This window comes from Arachis hypogaea, chromosome 14, assembly GCF_003086295.3.
Source record: "Arachis hypogaea cultivar Tifrunner chromosome 14, arahy.Tifrunner.gnm2.J5K5, whole genome shotgun sequence".
Lineage (NCBI taxonomy): Eukaryota > Viridiplantae > Streptophyta > Magnoliopsida > Fabales > Fabaceae > Arachis > Arachis hypogaea.
The window spans coordinates 11,198,087-11,207,436 of NC_092049.1; positions in this window are offsets into that span (position 1 = coordinate 11,198,087).

Sequence of the window (9,350 nt, forward strand, 5' to 3'; positions counted from 1 at the left end):
CAGGTAATGAATCTATCCGGGAGACGAGAGCTTGTAAAGTGGCATTCAGACCATTTAGAGTAGAGTTAAGTGTAGTCTGCATGTCTTGTTGTCCTTGTGCAAGAGAACGAAGCATCTCGTCATTTGATGAGGAAGTAGGATAAGTGATCTGAGGGGCCTGTTGTTGGTTGTGCTGGGGTCCTTGTGATTGTCTCAGGTGAGGTTCTCGGTAAGGTTGGTTCTGATTTTGCTGTCTGTTGTTGTTATTCCACCTCTGATTTCCTTGGTTGTCTCTGCCTCCTCTGTTATAGTTGTCCCTCCAGCCAGGGTTAGAATTATCTCTCAAACCTTGGTTGGAGTTGTCCTACCACCCTTGGTTATAGCTCCCACCTTGGTTATAGTTGCCACCTTGTTGATTGTATCCTTGATTCGGGCGGTCATAGAAGTTATGAGTAGCTGCCACAATGTTGTCTTCTTGCTGGAGCTGCGGGCACTCATCAGTGTAATGACTATAATCAGTACAGATTTCGCATACTCTTTGGGGAACTAACTGTGACTTTGTTGTGGTGGGGAAGGCTGAGTTTGTTATTGATTCAACTGCATCTGCTTCAGTAGGTTGGTCATTTCACATATACTCTGTGTAAGAGCAGTAGTCTTACTGCTAGAGGAAACCTCTGCAACAGTCTTTGAGTGGCTGTTCCTGTGCCTGTGGTTTTGAGTGGACTCAGCTAAGTTGCTAATCAGTTGCCATGCTTCATCTGCGATCTTGTACTTCTTTAGAGAACCATTACTAGCACCATCTAATGTAGTTTTATCCCTAGGCTTTATGCCTTGAGTGAAGTAGCTGATTAACACTAGCCTGTCAATCATGTGATGGGGGCATGCGTCTAGAAGGTTCTTAAAGTTAGCGCTCCCAGTACTCATAGAGAGTCTCCGATTCACCCTGAATAATACAGGAGATCTCTTTCCTCAATCTATCTGTGACTTCAGTTGGAAAGGAATTCTCTCCTGAGCATATCCCAGTTGGTAACAGTTGCTTCAGGTTGGGAGTAGTACCACTCCCTCACCTTTTCCTCAAGAGAAAACGGGAAGGCGGTTAACAGAATAGAAGTTTCATTTGCACCATGACGCCTAACAGTAGAACAGGCAGTCTGAAAATCCCTTAGGTGCTTGATAGACTCCTGAGCAGGTAAGCCATGAAACTTGGGCATCAAGTTGATTAGTGCAGTCTTTAGCTCAAAATCTGTAGCCAGAGTTGGATGATGCACTTGATACGGCTGCAATGTAAAATCTGGAGCTCCAGCTTCCTGGAGAGTAATCCTCCTAGGTGCTGCCATTTATCTGCACGTGAATCAACTGAATCAGTAGTAAAGGAGCTTGTTTTCTCCTCAGATGGCGGTTCAGATTTTCCCTCAGATGAGACTGGTGAATCGATAACAATCACTTCACCACCCTCAGAGGCTAAGCTGCACCGAGCTCGCCTAATACGTGAAATAGTTCTTTCAATTTCATGGTCAAATGCGGCTAAGCTCGGATCAGGCAGTGAACGCGTCATTCAATGAAAGAAACATACAGCTCATGGTAATAAAATAAAATAAAATATGCAAATAAAATAAAAATATGTACACTGATTAATAATTTAGCACGCTATTGCAACTCCCCGGCAACGACACCAAAAATTGATGGGTAAGGCGGGAGTCGGCCAATTAAGAAGTCAATGTGAAAACAGCGTTGCGAGTATAGCTCTTAACCAACAGAAATCTGCCTCATCAATTTAGAAAGGTTGTCACAAAAGTTTAAAATAAAAAATACTGGGAGTATGAGTCCCAGGTCGTCTCCCAACAAGTTGCTAGAAAGGGTGCTAAGTTATTAATCAGGAGTTTTCCGAGAATTTTGAGAGTTGAATAACAGAAAATAAACAATTGTAATTAAGTGCAATGAAAATTAAAAGGAATTTATATTATTCAAAATAAAAAGCCTTGACTGGGGGAATGATTAATTAGAAGTTCTATCCTTGTTGGAATTTTCTCAAGTGTAGTATAAAGCATTTGTTATTTTCACTTAGTTAACCCTTACTAAATAAAGGAAAGTCAAGTGATTGAGCTAACTCTTATTCGCAAATCCTAGTCCTCTCCCTTGGGAAGGTCTAGCATTAGTAAATATAGAATTAGCCAACAACTTCCAATTTAACGAACTACTTGAGCATTCCAACTCAAGTGTCTCCTCTTAATCAACCCCCATATCAAGTAGGAAATCTACTCTATTGACATGGATACCATCTTCGTTATTGGGAGTTTGGAATAGAAAAGAGACAAAATAATGTAAATAAGATAGGAATTCAAAATTAATTAAAAGTAAAAGGAATCCTTTGTATTAACAATCCATGAAAATAATCCAATTGTAACTCTAAACAATAATTAAGAATATGGAATAAATAAAAGAGTAAGGAAACAAACTAGAATAGTATCTTCAACGAAGGTGATGACTCTTCAAAACCCAAAAGCAAAAGCATAAAACTAATAAACTATGAATGTAAACAAAACCTAGAGGAAGAGTAATTTTCTCTCTAGATTCTGATCTAAAAACTTAAAACTATGCTAATGTGAATGTGTGTTGAGTCTCTGCAGGTTTCCTGGCTCTAATATATGTTTCTGGGCCGGAAACAGGGTCAAAACTCGGCCCGAAATCGCCCCCAGTATTTTCTGATATTTCTACAGATCGCGCATGTCACGCATACGCGTCATTCACGCTTGCGCGTCATTTGGCGAATTTCCTTGTCACGCGTACGCGTCAGGCACGCGCATGCGTCGTTGCAATTTTCTCCATGTCGCACGCACGCGTGAGCCATGCGTGCGCATCGATGCTCGCTGGTCATCTCCTTAGTTTCTTGTGTTCCTTCCATTTTTGCAAGCTTCCTCTCCATTCTCTAAGCCATTCCTGCGCTGTAAAGCCTGAAACACTTAACACACAAATCACGGCATCGAATGGTATAAAGGAGAATTAAAATATACAAATTAAAGATTTCTAGAAAGCAAGTTTTCAACCATAGGATAAAACTTGGAAGGGATTGTAAAATCATGCAAATCACATGAATAAGTAGGTAAAGACTTGATGAAACCACTCAATTAAACACAAGATAAACCATAAAATAGTAATTTATCAAGCCTCAATCCAAAAATATCATATTTTTGTTCTCCTCTGTGGAGCAGGTGGAATAGTCTCTCTGCACAAAATAACAAAAGGTAGGGAGATAAAAGGGTTGTCTTGTCGCAACTCTCTACATGGTTTAAAGTAACCATGAGGTTGTCCATCCACAGTAACACAATAAGAAACTGTTGTCACCAACTCCTTAATCCAGTTCATCCATTTATCACAAAAACCGAGTTGCTTCATGATATTCCAAATAAAACTTCACTCCACCCTATCATACGCTTTACTCATATGGAGTTTCAATGCTAAGCCAAACTCTCCGTAAGTTTTATATTTTAAAAAGCGCATAAATTCATGTGCTATCAAGATATTATCACTAATCAGTCGCCCTTTGATAAAAGCACATTGATTGTCACTGATGACTCTGTTCATAATATATTGTACTCTATGCACCAGAATTTTTGAAATGATTTTGTAAAATACACTGCTAAGGCTTATCAACCTGATTTCTTTCATAGATGTAGCATGTGGAATTTTAGGAAAAAGACAGATATAGGTATGATTGAAAGCTTTTAGAATCTTACCTCTCGAGAAAAAAACTTCTCACTACTCGGTTCACATCAGCATGAATTAATTTCCAGAAAAATTGAAAGAATTTGGTTGTAAATCCATCGTCTCCAGGAGCTGAGAATTGATTAATAGAAAAAATTACAGTCTTGATTTCTCTATCAGTAACCGGTCTTGTAAGGGCTCTATTGGTAGTAGCAGACACTTTATTAGGTAGATCTTGAAATACCCCTTCCGGGTTTCTGGGGTTAGAAGAAGTAAACAGATCTTTAAAATAGTTTTCTACTATCTTCACAATGTGGTTTGGCTTTGTGGCTGCCTTGTCTTCTTCATCATATAGCATGTGAATTCTGTTTCTTTCACTCTGAGTTTTGAACTTAGAGTGGAAGAATTTTATATTTCGATCACCCTACTGAAGCCATTGCATTCTAGATTTTTCTCTCCAATAGCGTTCTTCCTCCTCCAATTCAGCCTCCCATACCCGAATAGCCACTCCATCTCCTTAGCCGCTTTTACTGTAATTTTCTCTTTAAGATTAGAAATTCTGATTTTTGAGTTCGAAGGAGAATTTTTCTGCCATTCAACTAACTTGTGCCAACACTTTTTGAGCTTGCCTGCTAATCTAAACGTTGAAGAGCCCAAAATGTCCTCAACCCAGACTTCTTTAACCAGGTTTTTCACCTCTTCATTTTACACCACTTCTCTTGAAACCTAAATCTCCTTTTAAACCTTCGTTCTTCTCTATTTGAGCACAACAGCAGCGGCTTATTATCTGAACCATTTTGTCTAGGTGTAAAACAAAGGCATCTGAAAATACTGAATGCCACGTCGCTGTTACCAGTGCTCTATCAAGTCGTTCCTTCACAAAATTACCTCCAAATTGACAGTTTGACCAAGTAAATTTGTCTCTCTCATAACCCAAATCCACCAGCTCTCCTTTGTTGATAAAGTCATAAAATTTTGAAGAGTAGCAGCTGGTTTTGGTCTTCGACCATCTTTCTCATAATGTGCCATGATCGCGTTAAAATCTCCAATCATAACTATTTGCTCTCTTCCATTTTCCAATAGATGCATCACTTTATAATTATTGTTCATCTCCTTACCTTTCCTCCCTATGTAAATACACCCCCATAATCTCTCACTTTAAGTTTGATTGCTGCTTCTCTAGTACGAAGTGTATAAGAAAAGAATCGTAGTTGACAATATGAACATTTACTCCTTCCTTCCAAGTAACTGCCAATCCTCCTGACAAACCTATTAGATCCACCGTGAAAACTGAATTCAAACCAATCCTCCTTAGAGTTCCTTCAACCATCAAGGCATTATTCTTGGTTTCACTTAAGAATAATACCTCGAAAAAATGGAATTTATGAATCCATTTAATGTTGTGAACTGTCAGGAATTTTTTCAAACCCCAATAGTTCCACGAAGGCATCTTCATAACCCTTTAGGTGCCAATTGTTGGGTGACACTCTCTCCCTTCTCAACCTCATCCGAGTCCTCCTAGCACTATTTTTTGGAAGCAGAACATGCAGTAGCCTCAGTAGCTCTCCTTTTAACTCCTGTGACATGTTTATATGTTGAGACTTTCCTAGCTAGTTGTTTCATCTTTGTCTTCTTGACGAATTCTTTACCTCTATTGTCACCTTTAGCCATGGAAGAAAAAACTTCATTATTACTAGGAAGTTGAATAGGTAGTTTTGCATCCTTTTTTTTCATTGGCTATTACCACAGCAGCAGCTTGTGTATTTGGATGAATTATATTTTGTTCCTCTGAATCTAATCTACTCTGTCCACTTTGAATTTCCTCATCCTCTTCCCTTGCTTTAGAGTCTTTATCTTGGACTAAGAGACTCGCAAAACCTCGAATCAGGCTAACTGGAGTTGGCTTCTTTGACCTATGCCTTCTTTCCTCAAGTTTTCTAACCCAATTCATTTTTTTTTCCTTTTGTATCTCCAATCTTCTACCAAATTGATCAGCCCTAATTCATTCACCCTATAACTCCTCTCCCACCTTATCTTCTGCTATATCCTTTAAATATTCATTGCATGCCCTGATTTCATGACCTATACATCCACAGTAATGACAGAAGTTGCCAATTCTTTCATACTTGAGTTGTAGATCAATGACTTTATTGTTATTGTGCGCTATCTTCAATATTCTTCATAGTAGTTTTGTTAGATCTAGTAGAAGCTTCAATTTAAGAATTTTATCCTCTCTATTTTTCATTGAGAATATATTAACTTCCAGCACCCTACCAATCGCTTCACCAACCCGTCGACCAAGGCTTTTAGTTTTGCAATGCTCCGGAAGCCCCCATAACTGAATCCATATTGGCACATGCAAAAATTCATCGTTAGTCAATGGGAAATCCTCACTCCATTTCCTTATATGCAAAATGTAGTTTTTGAAAAGTCAAGGTCCTCCTTTTTCCACCCGAATTAGATCCATCTCATCATCAAAGAAAAAATGGAACAGGTTACCACCATAATCCAAGACTTTAAAGCCTTTGGTTGTCTCCAGATAGCATATAGGGCAGCTTCTAATGTACCAACACTGAACCTCCTATCTACCATTAGTCTTCCAACAAGACTTTTTGAGCATTTATCCAATCCCTTCTTTACATTCTCATCAGCGAATTAGATAACCTGATTTTCTTCCATCTTTATGACACTTCTGTTTTGTTTCTGAGAGGTAGCAGATGTTACCATTGTTGACTATTGTCACTCTACTCTTTGAAATTCAAAAATAAAGATTACTCTACAACCCTAGCAGAGCAGTGAAAAAATCCTAATAGCAGGGCAATCTTACTTGTGGATATTATTATTAGTTAAAAGGATGGTAGAAAAAAATTTTAATTCTCTTAATATATTTGCTCATACCCTGGCCCAAATTCATAAAAGTCAAGCCTAATAAGGCTAAGAGTCCCATCCCTAAAAGGTGACCTCTATCGTATACCCGACCTCTTTTTAAAGGTCAGACGCGACAAAGAGAGTCCAGCACTACTTGTCCAAACAAGTAACTGTCTCCGCGAATCTCTCTTACTATCTCTATCTCCCCTGAAAGATAGACTCTAACGAACTCCTAAGATAAAGAGAACAGTTATCCATCAATAAAGGTGGAACTACTCCAACAAAGGTGGCAGCTATTAACTTTACTATAAATACACTGACACCCCTCAGGTATATTCACGTTCTAATCTACTAAAAACCTGCTTAAAATCCTTACTAACTTAATCATCGGGGTCTCTTGCAGGTACCACCCCCCACCTCTTCACGAAGAACTCGGACGGCGGCATCTCGGTGTTGGAACAAGTCGGACGCTGCCTCAATAGAAATTTGGGCTTCACGCTCAAGCCTAAATCAACGTTTCAGGTGACATTCGAAACAATATTCAATCTACCTCTTCTATTTATTCACGTCGAAATTCCTTAAAAACTTAAAGGAATTATCATTTATTAAAATTAGAAAAAAATAGCTAGAAAATTTAGAAATTTTTATTATTTGTAATTTTAAAATTGTAACTTATAAATTTAATAACTAAATGGCCATAAAACAATAAAATAAATATAATATAATTTTTAAAATAATACTAATAAAATAATATATAATTAATTCAATTTGAATAGTGATAATATTCAATGCAATATGAAAATAATAAGATTTTTAGTTTGTTATATTCATTAACCATTGGTTTGGTACAGTTAATCCTTGATTTATATTTTGAATAAATAATTTAATTATATTTATATTCTCTTAGATATTACTTTTATAATTGAATCAATTAACCTATTATAATTTTCAGTTTGTTTTATAGAATTCATATCAATTTTCAACGAAGAATACTAAGGAAGCATGAGTTATTAGCTCATGTTGATTATGTTATTATTATTTTTTTAGAGTTGAGTACTTTTTTCGCTCCTAAAGTCTGAGGTCAAAATTAAAATTGTCTCCAATTTTTTTTATTAAAATAATCCTCAATGTTATAAAACATTATAAAATCGTCTTTTTATCCATAAACGATATTTTTCGGACAATTTTGCCCTTAAACAAAAAAAATCTCTTTACGTCCACCACTAACTTCTGCATCATCATCATCATCATTATGCATCTCTCTTCCTCTCCCTTTTTTATTGTCATCACTACTGCCACCATAATTATTACACCTTCTTTCTCTCTCTATTACCCGTTCATCATCCTAAATCACTATCACCCACTCACTACCCCAAATCCTTTTTCTTTTAGCAACAGCAAATTCAGCAACAGCAACAACCACAAAATAAATCAACATGATAAAATCGTGATCTGGATCTGATTTTATTGAAGAAAATAAGATTGAAGTGGAGGAAGAAGACTTAGAGAAAGTGAATTTGTCATATGAACAAATACAAAACCTAAAATTAAAAAAAAAAGAACCACAGAATACAAGAGAGTACATATTGTTATCCACTATTTATTCTTGCAACTCACCATGCAAGAATGCTGTATTAACATCTAATTGGTGAAGTTTCCAGCCATGGACAACAGCAAGAGTAAGAATCAGTCGTAAAGTGGTGATTTTTACAATTGGACTGAACTTACCAAAGTAATCATAGCCAACTCGTTGGCGAAAACCTTGAGCCACCAGACATGCTTTGTGGCATTCAACACTACCATCTGGATTAAACTTCACTTTAAAAATTCACTTGCATCCAATGATGCATCTTCCAATAGGCAAAGAAGTAATAGACCAAGTCTTATTCTTCTCAAGAGCGAGCAATTCCGCACTAATTGTATTTCTCCAGCATTCGTGCCGCACGGCTTGTTCATAAGTCTTTGGCTCAACTGTTGTGGTTATTGCTAGGAAAAAGGCTCTATGGACAGGGGACAGCTTTCCATAATCCACCATATGAGATAAACCGTACTGCATGAAACATGATTGGTTACTAGAGCTTCATGTTCTAAGTAACATACAATGATAATCTTGAAGATAAGAAGGTGGTTTATGTATACAAGTTGATCGTCTAAAATCCTGATTATGCATGTTATCATTTGAATGAGAATTAGATGATGCACTATTTGGTGGACTAGTAGAAGCTACATGTGAATCAGTGAGTGATGTATGGTCACTAGGCTCATGAAAAGAATCAGTAGTTGAATGAGATGGATGAAATACATTTAAGGAATCATAAGTAAAAAGATCAAATCCATTAAAATTAGAATTAGCAATAGGTAGAGAAGATGCATTTATGGATTTTGTGAGCATGTCATCATGAAAAGATTTATAAGGAAAAAGTGTTCATAAAAATCCACATTTCGAGAGAAAAATAGTTCTCTAGTGTGAATATCATATATAATATATCCTTTTGTGTCAGCTGGGTAGCCAAAAAAAAAATACTCTTTCTTGCTCATTTATTAAATTTTTTTCTTCCATGAGTTAACGTTGAAACAAAAGCCAAGCATCCAAACACTTTAAGGTGACTAATGTCCGCATCCTTACCAAATAAGGTAGCATAAGGGGTTTTATTTTTTAAAATTGGAGTTGGAAGTCAATTAATTAAATGAACAGCTAAACCAATAGCGAAATTCCAAAAAGTTTTTGGCAAGGACGATTGAAACATTAATGCTCTTGCAATGTTAAGAATATGTTGGTGTTTCCGTTCAACAATACCATT